The sequence below is a fragment of the Apostichopus japonicus genome, chromosome 17 (genome assembly GCF_037975245.1).
Source record: "Apostichopus japonicus isolate 1M-3 chromosome 17, ASM3797524v1, whole genome shotgun sequence".
Classification (NCBI taxonomy): domain Eukaryota; kingdom Metazoa; phylum Echinodermata; class Holothuroidea; order Aspidochirotida; family Stichopodidae; genus Apostichopus; species Apostichopus japonicus.
The window spans coordinates 20660414-20682815 of record NC_092577.1 but is presented as its reverse complement, the minus strand read 5'-3'; positions in this window follow the sequence as shown (position 1 = coordinate 20682815).

Sequence of the window (22402 nt, the reverse complement as noted above, 5' to 3'; positions counted from 1 at the left end):
AGTTGCTTCTGCCGAGTATGTAGAACATCTAAAGCTGCCAACCATGTTAGGAATACTAACTGAGTAAAACTAAGCAGATTTTGTTGAACACTTCTGTAGGGGTATAAAACAAGGAGTGTAGGGCCAGGAATTATCCTTTTAACCAAACAGCAGGTTGGTCCCACATTTTTGGTGCTCATTTGAACCTACTGTTAATGTATGTGGTAAATGACAATACGGTTGCTTCTTGAAGCTGTTATACCACTGTTTAGTACTACTAATAAAGTTGAACTAAACACAATTGGTAAAACAATTCTGTGGGAATACAAAACAGGAAGTGCAAGTCCAGGAACTACCCTTACAACTATAAACAGCAGGTTGACAGGTTCCGTGGTCCCACATTTTCTGTACTCATAACATCCTACTGTAAATGTTTGTGGAAACTGAAAAGACAGCTGCTTCTACCCAGTATATATAAAGCTGCCACTCCTGTTAAGGACTACTAATTGAGTAAAGCTAAGTCGCTTTTTGTAAAACAATTTTCCTGCGCTTATTTGAGCCTGCTGTTAGTTAAAGCTGAAAACATAAGGTAGTTGCTACTGCCCAGTATGTTACACTTTTGAAGTTGTCACCCCTGTTTAGGACTACTTAATGAGAAAAACTATTTTATAAAACAATTATGTGGGGATATAAAACATGAAGTGCAGGGCTAGTAATTATCCTTTTTAACCAAACAACAGGTTGGTCCCACATATTCTGTGCTCATTTGAGCCTATACTGTAAATGAAAGTGGTAAATGACGACAAGGTTGTTTCTGTCTAGTGGTAATACATGTGAAGCTCTACTAATTCCTTACCAGACATGCAATTTTTGCATTCAGAATGCATTCATTTTGCCTTCTCAGTGAATGCAAAAAATTGCATTTGGCTTTTATTGAAGGCAAATCCATTCATTTTGAAGGCATCATTGCATATCTTCAAGCACCTGCGACGGCTAGCAAGTTCATCATTCACTCACACATGTACATATGTATGCAATAATAAAAGTAGCTAGCATGCGGGTTACATCTCTATGTTGCGACGTCTCTATGTTGCGACGTCTCTATGTTGCGACGTCTCTATGTTGCGACGTCTCTATGTTGCGACGTCTCTATGTTGCGACGTCTCTATGTTGCGACGTCTCTATGTTGCGACGTCTCTATGTTGCGACGTCTCTATGTTGCGACGTCTCTATGTTGCGACGTCTCTATGTTGCGACGTCTCTATGTTCCGACAAATTGTTTGGATGAATTTTTTTACAGGCAATTTTTTTCGGACCCATTTTTTTGTCAGTCCAAACAATTTGTCGGAACATAGAGACGTCGGAACATAGAGACGTCGGAACATAGAGACGTCGGAACATAGAGACGTCGGAACATAGAGACGTCACCAGCATGCGAATTATACATAGTGCTCCATAGCAGTTTACGTTATCATGGCTATGAACAGTGTTAGGAAATTTTTCACTTTTTTCCAAAAAAAACTTTTTTAAATTTAAACAAAAATATTATGTCCAAACTTGTGGCTAATAGCATGGTGTTATTATTTTAAAATTTACAATTTCATTCAAGGAAATAGTTTTTCAAATATAATCTTGACAGTTCCAATCATCCTAACCGATAGAAACCTGTGAAGATATAAGTCTTCTGGTCACACTGTTCAAAAGGCACTTTTTATTTTTTTATTCAAAATAGCGTCCGAATCTGACGGTGATTGAAACTGGGGTAATGATAACTTGGGAAAATGATCCTTGAGCTCCTTTTGCCAATTTTCCCTTCATTTTTGCATAGTACGCCAGGGGTAACATCCATTTTCAACTTTACTTTTCTTCTGAAGCAATATGAAAGTTTGCACTGAACATTTTTTAAGTTCTTTGCTTGTTAGGATGAACTTATAAAAATGAAAAAATCAACGCTGTTGTAAAACAATTCTGTTGGGTGTAAAACAAGAAGTGGAAGGCCAGGCCTTATCTTTTCAACTGTACTTTAGCAGGTTGGTCCCAGGGTTAAGGTTGCTTAAAACAGCAGGGCCGATATCTTGTGTATCAGTCATATTTAAAGCTTGTTCATGCATTAGGGGTAGATAATTGAGTCACAGCGACTTCGTATTGACTGGCCGATCCACAATTAAGTCTGATTCACTACTGGCCAGTCCCACCTTTTCTGTGATCACAAGATTTTATAATGCTGGAACTGGCAGACAATCATACAGGTAATGCAATTTAGTTAATACCTTTTAAGATGCTTAACATAGTAATATGGAGAATAAATTGAACATTGAGATTACATGTGTGAATACGTGGAGGGGGGGGGGCAGAAGTCACATGATAGTATTTGACTGGTTCTGTTTGTCTGTGTGGATCCCCGCTTTCAATAACTTCCATACGGTCTTTTTCATTGCATAATTTTTTTTTGGCAGGATCTTTGGAAAAAGGTTACAGGTAGTTGTGAGAAATATTTAACATACCTTTCTGTCAATTTCCCTCCAAATAATTCAGCTATCAATATGCCCTCTGATGAATATTTATCCATTTAAAACACGTTTTAAGAGGCTAGGAAACATTTAGGGTTTCTAGGAACTATTTAAACGTGACTTTTATCCAAGACAAAAACAAATTTTTCTTCAACATTCATAAATTTACCACAAATTATATTGCTTTTAATGACGTTTGCACTCGGGTATAAAAATATGGTATATATAAGGGAAAAAATACGCTATGACTGTCATTGTCTATAACCTTCAGAATGTGAGTTCAAAAGGCAAATGCATTGTAATCATACTGCAGATATATAAATTTGAGACCAAAAATAACACAATGAGAAAATTATTCTTTCTTTGTACCAAGTTATGTATTTCATGTTATATTTTATCTACATGACCATAAAGTGAAATTTAGTAGGTTAATATCTTAAATGAATTAAAACGAAGATAAATACCTCTTTTCCCTGTACAAAAGTGAATCAGTGAAACCAATACGCCCCACAACTGCATGGGAGTGTCATTTAGCACCAAGAAGAAACACCATTAAGTGGCTTACAATACAGCTCTCAGAGGTGTACCAATACGCCCCGCTAATGGTTGGAGTGTCATTTTACCCCAACAAGTAACAACATTTATTGGCTTACAATACAGTTCTAAGGGGGCGTACCAATACGCCCCGCTAATGGTTGGAGTGTTATTTTACCCCAAGAAGTAACACAATTTATTGGCTTACAATACAGTTCTAAGGGGCGTACCAATATGCCCCACAACTGGTTGGAGTGTCATTTAGCCCCAAGAAGTTACATGAGTTCTGAAATAACATAATAACACCATCAAGTGGCTAAGAATGCAGTTCTGAAGTCTGTACCAATACACCCCTACTGCTCGGAGTGTCATTTAGCAATAAGAAATTACATTATTAATAACAACAGTTAGTGGCTTACAATGCAGTTCTGAAGGATGTATTCAGGCCCTCAGATTGCTCTAATGGGCATACTGATACCCATACTAATTATTTTTCACCAAGAAAATGATAGGAGAAGTCACTGTAACCTTACCCACCCCCTCCCCCCTCCTTTTTTCTTCTTATTCACACTTAAAACAAGCATTTTAGGATTTGCAGAGTAGTAGACCACGTGGCTGTTTCAGTGTTGCCACTTCCTGAATATGAACACATATACCCTTCAGGAAAATTAACCTCCCTGTTGTCCCCAAATGATCTTTGAATTCCACCAAAATCAATACGCTTCTTTTAATCAGTGATGTACACCTTTGTTCACCCTCTGTGGTCAGAGGATCATCTCTAGCAACAGTTAGCACATTAAGATCTGTGCCATCATCCCATCAGAGTTTCCTTGCAATGGCCAGACCAAACAGACTGTGAGCATTTCTGTGTCATCTTCAGAAAAAAAGAGACAAATAAAACTTTATTCTACCCTGACAGTCTTACCATTTTCATTTATTTTTTATCTGTCGCATTGATAGTAAAAAAACAAATGAACAAAGGCTGCAAATGTTTTTTGGTATGATAAGTTAGCAGGACTATACTGTCATATGATTGCAGTGCTATCACTCTGCTGTCCTCTACAATCTGAGTAATACTATGAAAAAGGACATGTTTCTGCCTGTATGATTGGCCTACATGTTGTTCCCATTATACAAGTGAATTCATTCGAATGTAATGTTTCCCCTTGGAGGAATACTGAATTCAAATATTGCATTTCATTTGATGTGACATTTGACCTGTTTCAGATGTCTGCTAAACATAGAAGTTTACCCTAGGACACCTTCATACCAAGTATTAAGAAAATCAACCCAACCCTACTAGGGAAAACTAACCACTACCATGGCAACTGTTGCGTGTTACTGTTAATGGTCCAACTGGCAGTATTGTACCTAATCCTACCTATGAGCAGGGGCGTAGCGAAGGATTTTTTGTTGGGGGTGTGGAGAATTTGATTTGCCGACGGATCTGGAAGTGGTGACCGAAATGGAGGAGGCGTCTAAGGGGAGGGGGTGTTAAAATTTTTAGTTTTGAAACGTCCTTAGATGCAATCTGGTGCCAGGCACGTAGCCAGGAATTTGCTAAGGGAGGGCGAAAATGTCGGCAAACTATCAGAGCGGTAGATACGGTATTGCAAACTATCTAAGCGTAGCGCCACCATGATTGGCGCGAAGCGCACAAGAACATTTTGCCTGAAAATGCCTCCCAGATCGCTGGAAATGGCACTTCCCAGGCCTTGTAAGTTGTATCTTAGCATTTTCTCTTTTGAAATTACTAGCGATATCATAAAAAAATATGCTCAAGGCGGGGGGGGGGGGGCAGCTGCCCCCTTTGCCCCCCCCCCCTTGGCTACGCGCCTGTCAGCTGGTGCATATTTTAAGTAAAATTTCGCACCGTACAATTTCCATTTCGATATTACTTTTATGGCAGTCGGCAGAAGAAGAATTAATTGGATAACAAAGAAAAATTGCATACCGGTACCTTATATTGGAAAGTAGATTACACAAATCGCAGCTTCAAATTAGGAAGTCAGATTCTGATTGCTGTACATTGGTGAATGTAATTAGGCTTTGCCTACGCCTCTCTGGCTCAAACCATCGCAATGAGTATGTATACCTTTTCATCAATATTTTTAGTTGGAGCAATACCACTTTTCTCTTTCACTGAGTTGCCGGCGATTCTGGCACTCATCTGGCTGAGCCTGGATACAGTAGCTATACTGACAGCCGTGACATTATCAGTTATTTGCCGAGAGGTTTTTAACTTGCATGCGTCGGGTGATTGGATTGCTGAATGAGAACTGATGAAGAACTGGAAAATCGAAATAACCGATAAAGAAGCTCCCGTTCTCCTTTTCTCAATTTAGCTTTCCTTCTTTCTTCCCCTTCCGCTCTCTTCACCTTTTCTCCTTTTGCCGACAGACCCAAAATTTGCCCACAGACACAAAATTTGCAGACAGCGACCAAATTATTGGGGGGATGTGACACCCCCCCACACCCCCCGCTCGCTACGCCCCTGCGAATGAGAGTGATTAGATAACAATCATTTGAAAATTCACATACTGTAACAGAGCTATTCTGTGTGCAGTGTGCACAACACAAAGTTATGTGTCATGTATAGACAAGGACTTTCCATGCACACTTTCAATGTCATAATGCATTGGTCATTGCAACCTGAATATACAATATGGAGGAATGAGAAGAATAACTGCTCGGCAGAAATTCTGCTATAAAATGTTACATTCACAGTAGTTACCTTTACCTTAATGCTCAACTGATGCCAGGTTTCCCCGTTTTTGTTGTGCTTGTTTGCTAACCAAAGTTTGCATCTTTAGAGAGACCTACTGTAAATTATACAGAGACGGGAAGCGAACACATTCTTGTCTAGATTTTTCTCCCTCAACTCCTTACAGGCTGATTGTGGATGCCATCAATAACTTCATAATGGTATCCATTCGCCTGAAAGAAAAATTTGTTACAAAATGTGTAAATGAATATTAACAGTAATTTAAGTCAAAGTAGCGTAATGTCAGACTTTTGTCCTCAAAGATCAGGTGTAACTGACATGCAAACAGAAAGCCACGAGACTTAGTGATTCCTTTGCCACGTGTTATTGCAGCGTATTGGAGGGGAGAGTTCTACTGAGTACATGGGATTCACAGTGAAATGGAAAAACTTCTCTTGCGACTATTAGCGAAGGAGAACTAAACGTGTACTCAAAGATAAGGTGTGGACAACCCTGAGTTATCGTGTTTTCAAAGGTTCAAATATTATGTATGGAGGAATCCACATGTCAAGTAAAAGATCTGTTCATTTGTTCTTCTAGTCTGGGGCTTATATCTCACCATGTGCGATACCTTGTTTACAAAGTTTTTCTGACTGTGAATTTAACTGACCTCGAGTGACCTTGACCGAAACAGCCCAAAAAATAGAAGACAAATGCTTTTTAATTCGTACCAAATTTGACATTAACCAAAACTTCACTTCTTCAGCTAGAAAAGTGACCTCAAATGACCTTGACTTCACCCAACAAACTACCATCTGAGTATTTATTGAGTGTCTACATACGGAGCATTAACTTCATGCAAGCTGTATGTTTTCAGATTTTAACTAAAATTGACCTCAAATTACATTTGACCTTAACAAAATTAAACATTAAAGATGGCAAGTATTCAATCAGAGGGACAAATTTGACATTCTATGTAGCTTTTTTCCTTGAGTTAGCTCATTCAAAGTTTTCAGGTTTAGACCATTGGTTATCTCATATGACCTTTGGCCCCTCCCAAAGCAATAACATTGCAGAATTTACTAAGGTGGTAGATACCGAATACATTCTTCTAATTGTTCGAAGTGTGAACTTGATGTTAGCTGTACATGGTGAGATAACCTGTTAACAAAGTTTCAGATTTTTAGGTGGTGCGGACCTCAAACAATTTTTGACGTACTAAATTACAGCAGGTGGTAAGCACTCGATTGAGGGATAAGTATACTAATTTCACTTAACCTTTACTTCAGTAAGGTCATTTATAGGGTTTTTAACTGTTGACCACTGGCAATTCAATAACAATTGCAGCTGAGAATTTGCTACGGGGTAGCTTTCTACCAAGTATGAACTTCATGCATATTGCACTTGTTGAATTATCAAAATTTGAGCTAAGGTGTCTCTCTCTCACATATGCACACACACACAGTCACTGCTGCATGGTTTTGATACACAATTAAAGAGCACTCCATTATAAAAGTCCCTTTATAATCAAGTGCTGATTACTCACCGTGGGTTCTGAAAAATTCACCCACTTTTCCAAAGTTTTTGCTATAACAGTCAGTGCTTGATATTGTGGTTGTTAAAATCTAACATAGCCTCTTCCAGTTAGTTTGGTGAGAATTACACATTCACTTCTCTCAACTTCAGACGAACTTCTAGATTTTCTTTGTCAATATTTGCAACACCTGTGGAGAAGTTAAAACAATGGTAAATAAATTTCTGTAACAAAGCTAACATCAACTGACAGGGAAATGCCATACTGTAGGTATGTAAAAGGTTTTCCATAAAGCATTCCAATACTATGCAAACCAAATGTGTAAAGTGACTATAATGATTGTTAAAGTATGTTGAAAAGCAAAGTTCAGTTAATGAACACATTATGTATGGGGTTAACTTCTGACCCCCTCCCCGATAACACTCAAATAAAAACTGATACCTCTATCAATGTTGTAAATTTCTGTTGAAAAGTCAACAGTTGAGGCAGTACTTAATGGGCATGCAGTAGGAGGCATACAGATGGCTCAATTTGAAGGAAACTGCACAGATGTAAAATGAATTTAACAGAGCTGCCTATTGTCCTTTTAGTTGTCGGCTGCTGAATAATACTCATACAGTATGGGGGCCCACCATGGTAGCCACAGGAGGATTTTGACTAATAAAAGGGCAAAAATAGGTTGCTGAAAATGGAAGATGATTGTTTTACCATCTAGGACAAACTTTTGTTTGTTTTTTTCGTGATGAAACTCAACGCTTATCCCAATTCTCTTGACGTTTTTTTTGTCCAATAAGTTGGTGAACCAAAAAGTTTGTTCCTTAATTTTTTGGTGGGCCAGATTAGATACTCTGACCATACCTGACAGCGTCTAAGGGTTTTCACCTAAGAATGCTGCATTGACTCCCTTCTTGATGCTTTCTAAAGGGCTGACAACTGGCTGATCCTTTTTACCCTTCCTCTTCTAGTGAAACACAGGTAACTTGTGCTGAACCTTTCTTTTCTCTTTACTTTCTGATGTTGAAGGTCTGTTTTAAAGTGGAAAAGAGCAGTTAGTAAACCTGAATATGATAATATGCTAGTGTCCTTGGACTCCAACATCTCAACCCCGATCAGTGTCTGACCCAGAGTAGAGAAGGGGTACACATGAGGCGTTCACCCCCATGAAATTGAAGACTGTCAGCATTTTACTGCACTGGTGCATGTCAGTCTCTGAAACTATAATATTCCCTGTTACTATATTATATTGATTGAAAACTAATTATATAGTTGCAATAAAACAATTTCCACATTGTGTGTTTTTTCTCCTAGTGTAAGTATGGTTTAATGTTAGAAACACTGAAGACTTATCCACTATTTGCACACCAAGATTTAGCATGTGGGAGGCGTAACAGCAGGCCAAACTGTTATTGATCTGTGTAAACTTCTCTCATTTATTGACTGACTGAAAACAAATCAAGGGTTAGCGAAACAAAATAACAACCTGTTGTCTGCAATATTGGGATGGCCTTTCATAATTTTGTTTGTGTTATGCAAACATCTGTATTTCTTTTCATGTTTTCATTGATTTTTGGTGTAGCCAACAACAGGAACGAAATTAGGATTTAGGAGCCCTTCACGTTTGAACAATTTTGATATCTTAACTATATCCTAGCTTCACTGATAAAATAGGCTTAGCTCTCATTGGAGTTGGACGCGACAACGTTGTTTTGTACAAAATTTTAACAGATTTGTAGATGCAAACAAAAAAGACACACGTTGTTTTTGTTTTGTTTTTTTAAAGCTGAAGGTAAAGGATGCGTGGAGCATCAATCGAACTAATGAAATAGCTGCACGAAATTATGACCCACCTTTGATGCTGTGACCTAGCCTACATAGACTTCAGTCTAGAATTTAGAAATAGTGTGCACGCTACCTAGGGCCTAAGTTAGAGCTCCTAGAGGCCTCTTTTCTTCTCTTTGAGGCGTATTACAACGAACCGAACTTGTCTAGAAAGAATCAATAACCTGCCGGGCTCCTGCCTTTAATTGTACCGTAAATTGTTGACAGCAAAAGCAAATTTAAAATGCCGGAAAATCCTAGTCATTGAATCAACTTGAAGTAGGCCCTAACGTTTAATAATAACTCACATCATGTAGTGTACTTCACTTTTCCACCTTTGACCCTCAAGTTTTATGTAAAATCACGTACGTACATAATATAAGCCGGAGGTAGCACTTGTATGTTACTACGCGACTGTGGTCGCCGTTTTCTTGTTCGTCGGAAAATATCACAGAAACAGATTGTAGTAGTAGAAACCGTCAGGAGTGTCACTCGTTAATTAAATGGCAATCAACAATCAAGTCAGAATTGATTGAAATATCTTCTCTCATCAGTTTGGGTTGTAGACAAGCCACACTACATGACACCGACGGTTTATTCGTAAACTAAAGTCAGTCTACAGCAATGTATAGGGTGTTCATTATGTGTTTGCTACTTAAAAATAGTAAAAAGATACACAAAATATGACGAAAGATCATGAAGAAATTCGAATTCAAGGCATAAAGTTAAACGCTTTTCTACACTGCGGTTGGAGATCTGCAATCACAAATAAGTTACGCTTGGCAGTTACATTAGCACACTGAGGTTCAAGCGTCCTTTGTCTCGAGTCAGTCGAGACAGTTTACCCACCACAATGGAGGTTATAGGTCGGTTAATTACGCGGTGACTTGATTCGGGTTTTCAAGAATGTTATGGTTTAGACATTTTATCCTTCACTGACCTTTTCAAGTTTGCCAAGCAGAATTACCAGAGATCAATGTCTTAAACTCCAGAAGTTAAATAAGTACCATATATTTGTCAAACTCTCTTTTTTTTCTCAGAGGGTTATGGAATGTTTTGCCTGAGAAAGTTGTACTTGCAAGTAGTGTAACAACATGGGAAGTATCACTTCCTTGGTAAGAATGGCTTTGTGTGTTAATTTAGAATATTTGAGAACAAATGGAGAGTAAATGCCTCCAGGAAATTACTTTTTGAAAACGCCTAGCAAATATAGCGTGCTATGATGTGGGGCGATTTTAGTAAAAGCATATCCATATACATGCATGAACCAAAAACTCCACTTGGTTATTCTTAAAACAATATATATTTCATTATACGGAAATGAGTCCCAACAATTTTCCTCACCTTAATGCAGTTCGGGAGCGGCTGGTATATTTCGAATCTTGTAATTAATAATAATACTAATAAGCAAATATTTATATAGCGCTTTATGCAAAGGCCTCAAAGCGCTTAAAACAAGTACACAAATATGCAAGACAAATCACTGTAAATTTTGGAATAAATGTGTTTTTAAGAGACGCTTAAAACAGTCAACCGATGGTGCATTGCGAATTGAAGATGGTAGATTGTTCCAGAGATGAGGTGCAGCAGAGATGAAGGCTCTTTCTCCATAAAACTTTGTGTTTGGGGTATGGCTGGTGGCAAGAAGACACTTTGTAGACGAGCGAAGTTGGCGTTGAGGATGATACTGAGGAATTAAATTAGTAATGTAACCAGGGGCAAGGGAGTGTTGTGATTTGTACGTTAAGAGGAGGAGCTTATAAATTGACCGATGTTTTACTGGAAGCCAATGGAGTGATTGAAGTGGAGACATGTGACCATGACGCGATGAACATGATATTAACCGGGCAGCAGAATTCTGAACAGTTTGAAGTTTTTTCAGTGTAGAGTCAGGAAGGCCAAATAAAACGGAGTTACAGTAGTCAAGCCTGGGCATTATCAAGGAACATACAAGTTTTGTAGTGATATCTTTGGTTAAAAACTTCCGTATCCGGCTGATCTTCCGTACGGCATTGTATGATGATTTGCAAACAGCATCATCGACCTGTTGTTTCATGCTTAGATGGGGATCCAGTACAACTCCTAGGCTTTAGACGTGCGTGGACGGAGTGATGGTAGTCTGATCAATTTTGTCTGAAATAGATTTGATTGTTGTGGATTTAAATTGCGAGGCAGCATGGAGGATTTCAGTCTTTGAGTCATTGATAAAAAGATTGTTTGATATAGCCCATGATTTTACATCTGCAATACAGTTTTGGATTTTTTGAATAGCATCGGAACAATGATCAGGATGGAAAGATGTGAATAACTGAATGTCATCAGCATAAATAACAGTTTGCATATGACCTGAAATGATTAAATCATGCAATGGAGCTACATACAAGGTGTAAAGTAACGGCCCCAGAACTGAGCCTTGTGGGACTCCAGTTGCAAGCGTAACATCCTTTGACAGATTTTGATCCACAATAACACATTGGGTACGGTTTGCTAAGTATGATTTCATCCAATAAAATGGAATTCCATCAACACCATATCTTTCATGCAAACGTGTGCAAACGTGTTAAAGTGTTTGGTGATTAATTGTGTCGAAGGCGGATGAGAAATCCAACAGGACTAGTAAAGCATCTTTACGCTCATCAAGGGCACAGAGAAGGCTATTCTGCACATAAAGTTGAGCAGTTTCTGTGCTGTAATTTGCTCGATATGCAGATTGCATTTTCGCATAGAGATCATTGTTTGGAAGATAATCTTGAAACTGTTTGCAAACAATACGTTCAATTAGCTTGGATAGATAAGGGAGGTTTCATATAGGTCTGTAATTTGAAAGATTATTAGCATCAAGCTTGGGTTTTTTAATATGAGGAATTATCACCGCTTGCTTCAGTGAGCATGGTAACTGACCTGAAGTTAAAGAAAGATTAACAATTTTCGTGATGACTGGTAGTAAGTCTGAAATACACTCCTTGAAGACATATGTTGGCAAAGGATCCAAAAAACATGAGGTAACTGGTGACGAGTTAATAACTTCTAAAACATCTTGTTCACTCACTTCTTTCAAAGCAGTAAAAACTGACTTTGATTTACATTGTTCCATCGGAGTATTACCAGTCCCATAGTCAGGATAAGTATGTTGGAGAGAATTTGCTTTTTGTTGAAAGAAATCAACAAATCGATTGGCAAGATTCTCAGCGACATGATATTTTGGGAGGGTATTATCCACTTCCGGTGAAGTTAGCTTATTTACAATACGAAACATATCCTTCTGGTTTGCGGAGGTAATCTGTTGTCGAAAATAACAGGACTTTGCGGAGATTAGCAAATCTTTGTAATATTTACATTCAGTCATGTACAACTGTTTGTGGACAATGAGACCGGAGTGTTTATATTTTCTTTCACATTTACGTTTCTCACGTTTTGCTAATCGGATGTCTCTGCTGTACCATTTTGCCCTTGGGCGCATAATTACAGCCTTTCTTGTGACAGGTGCATGTTTATCTATAATTGTCCTAAGAACTGAGTCATATTGGTCCACAAGAGAGTCAAGAGAACTTTGCGGATTTAGCAGTAAAGATGAAGATCCAATGTCACAACGAAATTGCTCAAAATCAATGTTCTTTAGGTTGCGCCTTTGAGTGAATTTCCTGACAGGAGGTGCTCGGTCCAAATTAATGAGGCAACTTACAACTGAGTGGTCAGAAGTACATAAATGTTCATCATGCACACACGTACATTTAACAAGATCCGAGTCTTTATGTGAAATGATAAGATCAATTGTATGTCCATTTCTGTGGGTTGGACCAGAGACATGTTGCTGGAAATCAAAAGCTTGGAGTAAGTCATCAAAAGAAGCAAAGTTTTGATCTGATGGAACATCAACATGAATATTGAAATCCCCCATGATAATTAAGGGGGTTGTGGAAGAGGATAAAAATTGAAGTAGAGATGAAAAATCATCGATGAACATTGCAAAAGTTAATTTATTTTTTTTGCTTGGGGGAGGCCTATATAGTCCGATCATGCGTATTGTTGATTTTGATGACGAAATGTTGAGATCGATGAACTCCAAAGACCTAAGATTGCCACTGTCATTTAATTTCACATCAAAACCCTTCCTGATCAAAAAGCCAACTCCTCCTCCCTTACCCTTATTTCGTGGGCAATGGTAAAAAGCAAAGTCTGGAAGTCAAGTGTGTAAGTCAGCTAAAATACAATCATCACTGTCATCCATCCCTTTAACCATGTCTCTGTTATTGCCATCACATCCATATGTTGGTCAATGATAAGGTTACATAATGAAGTCACTTTGTTTTCAGCTTTTATTGAACGAATTAAGCCCGAAGGGCAAATTGCTTCCTTTTTTAGATAAAGAAGCAAGTTCATTGTCCTTTCTTCCTCTCCTACCTCTTCTGGTTCGCTTCACTGCACATATATTTAAACTTCTTATGGCAGAATAGATGTCAGAAGATAATCTGCATCTTGGCTGTCTTAAGCTGAGAAGATCACCTTTTGTGTATGTGAGCATGGTTGTTCCAGTGGTTGATAGACAAACAAAAGCAATAGCTGCACCACAAAATATAGCAAGAAAAGTGTGGACTTTTAAGCTGGCCATGAAGAAAAATAGCTGAGGTTTACAGCTAGGCTAGTACAACTATCTGTTAGGCTTGAAAAGATTTCCAGAACCAAAACAATGTCCAAAATTAGCAGAAAAGTAGCAAAAATTAAGTTATCTGAGAGACTCCAAAGTCAACTCTCATGTCAGAAACGCAAGTAGCTTTGAGCATCCAACAGAAAAATTTTTAACAGTAGAAAAAACTTGCAAGAAAGTGAGAGCTTGTTGCATGGTGCAGCCGCAAGGGCGCAACACATATATACACATATATATAACATGTTCGTGACAAGGGCTCTTTGGTTCCAAAAGTAGAGTCCGGACGAGTCCGATATAAGTAAAATCTTTAGAGTCTTCCTCTGCCACCCACCAATTTCTTGGTCTCGTCAGTTTCATCAAATTATTGTTTAGGCGTTTCGAACTTTTTCGCAACTTCGGCTTTACGATTGTGCGTTTGGTGCATCCGTGCATGAGAAGTCTAACCTTGTCAGGGTATAAATACTTTTGTGGTCTAAGAAACGTTTACGTATGTGTATGCAACTGAAACTGAAAATTTACGATATCAAATAATCGTGTGGATGTTTGTGCTAGAAAAAAAGTCAACCAAATGTCATACGGTTGAACGTCTCCACTTTTGCGGTCAACATTGGGAGGGCCGATGCAGGATATTACGTAATCATTCCTATCACGTTGCGTTCTCTCACACAGGAAAGGAAGGTTAACGTTTTATTTCGAGGATTTTAAGTTGACGATATGCCATGGCCTTATAGCCTTTTATTAGAACTATAGTTATAAATAATGAAAACAGTGGGTTTGGCGAATAGGATAGTTTATATACCTACCAGTATGTGTATGCACGGAGGTAAAAAACAGTTTTACCTCCATGGTGTATATATGTATGTGTGCGTGTATGGGTGTATGTATGGGTAGAAATATGCAATGCATGTACGTATATATATATATATGTCCAGAGGTTCGAAACCGGTAAGGAAGGTCGTAATTCCACTGTGGGCGTTTGCCACCTGTATCGAACAATACTAGTTCTGTTTTTGGTGACATATTAATTATATATATATAAATATATATGTATATATGTATATATATATATATAAATATATATGTATATATGTATATATGTATATATATATATATGTATATATATATATATGTATATATGTATATATATATATATATATATATATATATATATATATATATATATATATATACACTTACACTTATCTAGCGTCATCATTGTGTTACATTTTGTATACCTTTCATTCGACTGCCAAGTATTGCTGACGAAGGCCCCAGGGGACCGAAAATTCCAATTTATTTTCTAAAAGTTGACTCCTTATTTGTCAATTATGAGTCATATCTTATTTCTCTGGTTTCTATAACATATATACATTTACATATGTATATATAATATGTATATATATACATATGTAAATGTATATATGTTATAGAAACCAGAGAAATAAGATATGACTCATAATTGACAAATAAGGAGTCAACTTTTAGAAAATAAATTGGAATTTTCGGTCCCCTGGGGCCTTCGTCAGCAATACTTGGCAGTCGAATGAAAGGTATACAAAATGTAACACAATGATGACGCTAGATAAGTGTAAGTTGCATTGATGGAATTAAACCCAAATAAATCATGACTATACAGGAAGCAGATTAAGGAGCATAGAACGGATTACATGTTTGTAGAACTGATAGTTGTTAAGGGGTCCCACGTCTTTGTTGAGACAGGTGAATCAGTACGAAAGATCCAATCGATTTCTTTACGGTTTACGTTCAGTAGCGGATTTGAAGTTCGAGGCAATTTAAATACACTTGTAGCTTTTGAAAGAATGTCTGTGAAGGTTGAAATGTTCGGAAACGGGGAATCCTGCAAAATTATCACGAATATATTTTATGTGGATTATTAAAACGTAAGCGGGAACCGGGAGCCTGTTCACCAATTGCCCTCTTTGCAAAGTGCACAATAGAAAATGTAAATTACATGAATAGAATCACAAGGAGAGGGAAGGGGGATAGTTGACTATAGTCTGACCAGTTACCATTAAATATCATTGAATTTCTTTTATTGTGTGATTCCTGAAGAACCGATAAATGAAACGAGTACAACACATTTGACATCGTAACTCACTATATCACACATTCCCACTAGGATATTTTTAGTATTCAACAGGATTGTAGTATTTAGGTTGTCCCTTGGTGAGTGTACCTATATACACACGGCACGTCGAATAATACATGGGCGAAACTCGCAGTGTCCTGCAATACCATTTTCAACTCTCAGTTATGATAGTAAGAAACCAATTACCATTAAGTACCATCAGTGGCGTCGCCAAGGGGTGGGCTGGGGCCTGAAAAAATCGTTCCCCTTCCAGGTGCCCCTCCCCCTCAGATGCGGTTGTAGTGTTAAAAAAATACTCGGACAAAAAAACTTTATTTGCCTGAATTAAAAACATCAATATCGGACAGATTAAGCCAGAAAATTACTTGAAGTTGCTAAATATAGCACCAGATTGCATCTAAGGACCCGTAATTGACGGATCATATTATTTGCCCATGCACAGGAGAATTTTTTCATTACCTTTTGGGGGGCAAGTGAGGAGGGGGAGGGTCGCTCCGCCCTGTTTTTTTGTTGTGCTATATTATTACTATATGAATACTGGATCTTTTTCCGATTATGAAAAGCGGACCTTCTTTGCTATTAAGAACATCGAACCTTTTATTCAATGATGTTAAAACCAACCTTTTTTGCTATTATGAATAACGAACCTTTTTTTCAGATTATGAATAACGGACCTTTTTTTGCTATTATGAATAACGAACCTTTTTTTCCGATTATGAACGGACCTTTTTTCCTATTATGAATATCGAACCTTTTTTCCGATTAAGAAAAACGGACCTTTTTGGCTATTATGAATATCGCACCTTTTTCCGATTATGAACAACGGACCTTATGAACAATAACCCTTTTTTTAATGAATATCGAACCTTTTTTCTGATTATGAAAAACGGACCTTTTTTGCTATTAAGAACATCGAACGTTTTATTCAATGATGTAAAACGAACCTTTTTTCCTACTATGAATAACGAACCTTTTTTCCGATTATGAAAAACGGACCTTTTTCCCTATTTTGAATATCGAACCTTTTTTCCCTCGAAATAATGCACGTTATGCATATCGAACCTTATGACCAATGACCCTTATGAATAATGGTTCTTATGAATATCGGGCTGACCCCCAGTAATGATGGATGAACAATCCGAAGTACATCTGTTTTTTTTCCGTATCACATATTATTTCACCAAAATTACAAAGTTTACACCCCAATGACGTGCGGGCATATTCTATACGAATTCAATACATCACTGGGTGGTGGCGAGATCCTCAACCCTAGATGTGATAGATTTTGTGTAAAACTTCTCCATATCAGTGTCCAATCTTATTTCCGAAAATATTAATCAATAAGAAGTGCTGAATGTGAACAAATCCTAAATGAGAGTATATGCCTAGAGTCGGCGAATAGGCCTAAACATTTTTGGTTGTAAAATGTATACATGATATTTTTCTCCAATTGATACATATAACCTTCAATTTTACCCATCTTTTAAATTGTGTTAATGACAATGACATATGTAAAGGAGGATTTTGTAACACCTTTAGATGAAGAGATATGTGTGTTTTTCATTTCGCAAAAAGTACGCCCTCTATTCCATTTTGTTCATCAAATGTGTTGTTTTTGTTTTCTCTTCAGTTGGTTACTAGGTATTTTCCTTTATATAGTAACATGATTCAGCTAGGAGTTCATGACAATGCACAGAGTAAATTTGTGTTTATTCTTTTCCATATCTGATTAATTTTAGACAATTCAAACAAAATTCAAATAACCCTATCAAGACACAAGCATTTAACTGTTTTTCAAAATTATCATGGAAGTTTGATGCATTTTGCCACATTAGGAGGCTGTAAATATATTGTCCATATTAGTGCAATTAATTTAGTGAAAATAGCTATGGCTGTAAAAAATCGGACGATTGAGTGCCGTAGCTATGACAATATTGTAATGGACTAGTGGCAACAGAAATGTGTATGTGTTTGTGTATGGGGGAGAGGAGGGGGGTTATAATGATATTCTTTATAGCAAGTACTTTTAATTTTATGATCACAAGCTGGCTGAAAAAAACTATACCATAATTTATCTTACAAACATGCAGCTATTTTTTGGCTGTGGGGGGGGGGGGGGTGGTCAGGTCGACCGTTGCTTATATAGGATCAGCAACGTAGTTGGGAGCTGGGGTAGCATCGATGTGGGGCAGATCGCCATGCCCCTGCCCCCATTCCCACACCGTGGCGCCGCTACTGTTTACAAACAAGTGAAAGTGACCTTTTCCAAATGTATTCCTGTAAACCACATATGAATACTTCCACAGAAAGGCTAACCTAACACAATTAAGACTACAGGCATGCATGTGTGTTTGACAAGTAATACTGATGATAACTCCGCATAGTGCATATATTTTTGTCTACAGAACATATTACTCCAAAATTACTTCAAGCCAGACATATCATACACGGTATCGGCGCGTCGTTGTGCGTTAAAAGTTGTTAACTTTAAGTACGAACGATGTTGACGCTGGGGTATATCATTCAATGTTAGCGACGTTACCTTAGCGGTTTTTCTTCAGTTTATTTGTGTTGATATTGCAATAGAAGTATACGGTGCGTTTTATGGTACGCCATTTTAACATTTGTTCAATAAATACATAAATCTATAATTCAGTTTCGGATATCACAAATTCATGACAGATATCTCGAATCATTTCCAGATATCGAAAATTATATAAAACACGTTAAAGATATCCAAAATTGAATAAATGATAACAAGAGTTGAATAAGAGTTATCCAAATTTGAATTAGATATGTCCATAATTCCAAATAGAGATATTAAAATTTGAATGAAGGATTTCATTTCAATTTTCAATATCTCTACAGCAAAACGATCCCAGTCTCAGTTCCGGGGCAGCCCCCCCCCCGCATTGGACCTGGTGCATGAACTGTGATCAGGCCAGAGTGTAGCTCAGTCATTTCAAATCAGTGTACGAGTCATTGCGCGGTGAGCACGAACTGTTTTTGTGTGTGTTGTATGGCGATAGAAAGCGGAATATATTACGGACAAATATGCTGCACTTGCGGAATACATACATGGTTAACTTCAAAAATACATTTTAGACATTTTCATATATATGTTTACACATATATATTCCCTGAAAATTATATTTATTCCCTTAAGGTATATATTTATATATTCTCCAGGCGTACAGAAAGTATTTTCTTAATAACAAATATGTATTTTGTGCAAAAGTATATATTCTCTTACAGTAAATATTCTGTCACAAATATATATTCTCTAACACAATTTTTGCCAAGAATATATTTATTCTCTCAGAGAAAAAATTTATTCTCTAAAGAAATATATATATCCTTTTTAAAAAGTATGTCAATTCTGTGACCGACAAATATTTTTCTATAACAAAATATATAAATTCTGTGACAGAAAATAGATATATTCTATAGAAAAAGTTTTTGTCTGTGCAAAAATATTTTTTAATTTTTTGTAGGAAATAATATATATTCTCTACAACAATAAAGTTCTATTCTGTGCCAAAAATATATACGCTTAACAAAGTACGGTGCTCTGAAAGTGCCAACTGAGATGTTTTGTTGTTCAGTAACTTTAGTGACCAGCTTATTCATTATATTGCTGTTTTCATCACATCCACTTTCTTTCCGTTGATGTATAGAGAATGAAACACTGTGGTTACAGAAGAGCAAATAGTGGATTATATGCTAAGTCTTAGCCTAGTGTAAGTATTAAGTATGCTGTTTAGAGTAGTCTAACGTTAACATCACACTACCAAGTATCCTACTGACACGCTATAACTGGACACCATGATTGCAGTACTGCTGCTATACGTATATGTTACCTATGTTACACCAGGGAGCTGCTATTTTAACCAGCTCCCTGGTTATACGATATGTTAATGGGACTGTTAAGCCGGCTAGATACAGTTGCCTTTTCTGTCGATCGTATCATCGTAATATCATATGCAATGTGATGTCGCAAAACAAGTAACTTTTAACTGCATTTCGGTTCTGAGCAATGAAGTAGCCTACATTGTACTTGCACATTTACGGCCAATATAATGCATAAGCTGTTCACTGAAGTTACTGAAACACCAACATCTCAGTTGGCACTTACAGAGCTCCGTACTTTAGCATATATATTTTTCGTACAGAACATATTTTTCGTACAGGATATATTTTTCGCACAGAATACAGCCCTAATGTTAGAGAATATATATGTTTTCCGTACAAACAATACTAATATATTTTGGCATAGAATATCATTTATTCTGTACAATATATATAATTTCTGTAACAGAATTTATATATTTTGTTTGAGAAAAAAAACTCCCGTACCACAATTTCAACACTTCAAAATACGCCCCGTAGTAAACCTGCCGTCCATTTTGGCCACTGCTCACTTCTTCACATTTCAAGGTTATTTGTTTGCAACGTTAGCCGGTGTGTTACGTAATCAATTTGTCAAGCTTGCAAAGGAAACGAACGTGGGAAAGTCACTTGCATAGCTCAAATTTCCTGCGATCTACCGCGAGTGCCTATTAAAATGTCCGATACAGGTAAATTGTTACAGCAGTGGTGCAGGGCGCATTTTCACTCAAATGTTTATATTTTAGAGAATATATATATTTTCTCTTAGAGAATATTTCTTTATTTTCTCTTAGAGAATTAATATATTTCTTTACAGAATATTTATTGTGTAATATAATATATATTTTTCTTTAACAGGATAAATATAAACTGGTGTAAAGAAAAATGAAAAATTTGTGTTACAGAATATATATTTTTTTTACAGAATATTTGCTGTAAGAGAATATATATTTTTTTTTAGGTTAACCATGTATGTATTTCGCAAAATTGTTTTTTTTTAAATCCACAGTTCATTTTCTTGTATTATTTCCTGATTGTTATGAACCGTTTCACTTGTTAAAATAATCAGTAGACTGCCTATGATATGCAGGCGCGTATCCAGGGGGGCGTTGGGGCGCGCAGAAAAAGAGGAGAAAAAAAAAGAGAAGAAAAGGGAAAAAGAGGGGGGGGGGAAGAGGAGGAAGGAAGGGAAAAGAAAAGAAAAGAAAGAAAAGAAGAGAGAAAAAGGAGAAAGGGAGTGAGTAAAACAAAAACGCCAAGACACCGGGAAGAGAAAGAGGAACAGTGACATCATTACAGCGCTGATCCCTATTATATACACAGGGTAGCCAGTGACGGATTAAGGATTTCGGAAGGGGCATGTGCCTCACCCTACCCCTTACACCGACAACTCCATTTTCACGTTCCCATTTCTCCTCTCTCGCTAATGATCTATGGTCTATCATAACACTTGTGTGTGAATATATGCCTTACACAATTTTAGAATTGTGCTATGAAACCAACTGTGGCTGGTCTCGAACTCGACCGTGTCGTCGGGGAACATGACGCATTTCGGGAAGGGGGCGACCGCCCCCCCCCTTCAGCATGTTTCTTTATGATATCGATAGTAATTTCAAAATAGAAAATGCTTAGATGCAACTAACAAGGCCTTGAAAGTGTCATTTCCAGCGATCTGGGAGGCATTTTTGGCCAAAATTTTCTCGTACGCTTCGCGCCAACTCATGGTAGCGCTATACGCTTAGATAATTTGCCTCCCTTGGTAGCCCAGTCATTTTAGCCTCAAATCAGGCCAAACTTGAAACAAATTGCAACAGAATTTTTTCCACCACCATGCATTTCTTTGAGGTCCCCAGAACACCATACTAAAAGTCCCCAAAAATCCAAATAGGGGGAAGATGTCTAAATTTGCATAAATCCAAGATGGCCGCCGAAATTCAATATTTTGCCATATTTTGGCCTGTAGATGGTTTATTTGAATGATTGAAAGTGCCAAAGTGAGATTTTTGAATACAATGTTTAATTTGGAATATGTTTACAAATGATAACATGTGTTGCTCATCAGCATATTTTCAAAATAGCCGCCAAATTTGCATTTTGTATTGTTTTATGCACAATCAGATGCAAACTTGAAGATCTCAGGCAAACAATGACATCCAGGACAGCCCTACTTTGGTTCCAATACATGGATATGGTAAACATCCTTCAACGGTTTCTCAAGGCTGGACGAACTGGAAATTGGGGATTACATCTCCAAACAGTTCACGACATGTTGCCTTACTTTGCAGCCTCTGGACATGCTCTTTATGCCAAATGTGCATAGGTGTACTTGCAAACAATGCTCAATCTACCAGAAACCCATCCGATGTCTACCGAAAATTTCAGGAAGGCTGTCATGTGGTGAGGAGGAGTGACAGGTTTTGGGCAGGTTTATCATCAGATTTAATTATCGAACAAGTACTGATGAGAAGTGTTAAGACTAATGGTGGGCTCACAAGAGGAAAAGGAATGACTGAAAATCAACGCCTGGTGTGTGTTCTGTTAATGCCAGCATGTGCAAGCACTAATGAAGCCATGCAAAAGTTGAGTGGTGTGTCGTATGAAACTACTGACCAGCACAAGGATACTTCAGCAGCTAGAAAAGCCAGAGATGTGAGTGACACACTGCAGCTTATCACCTACC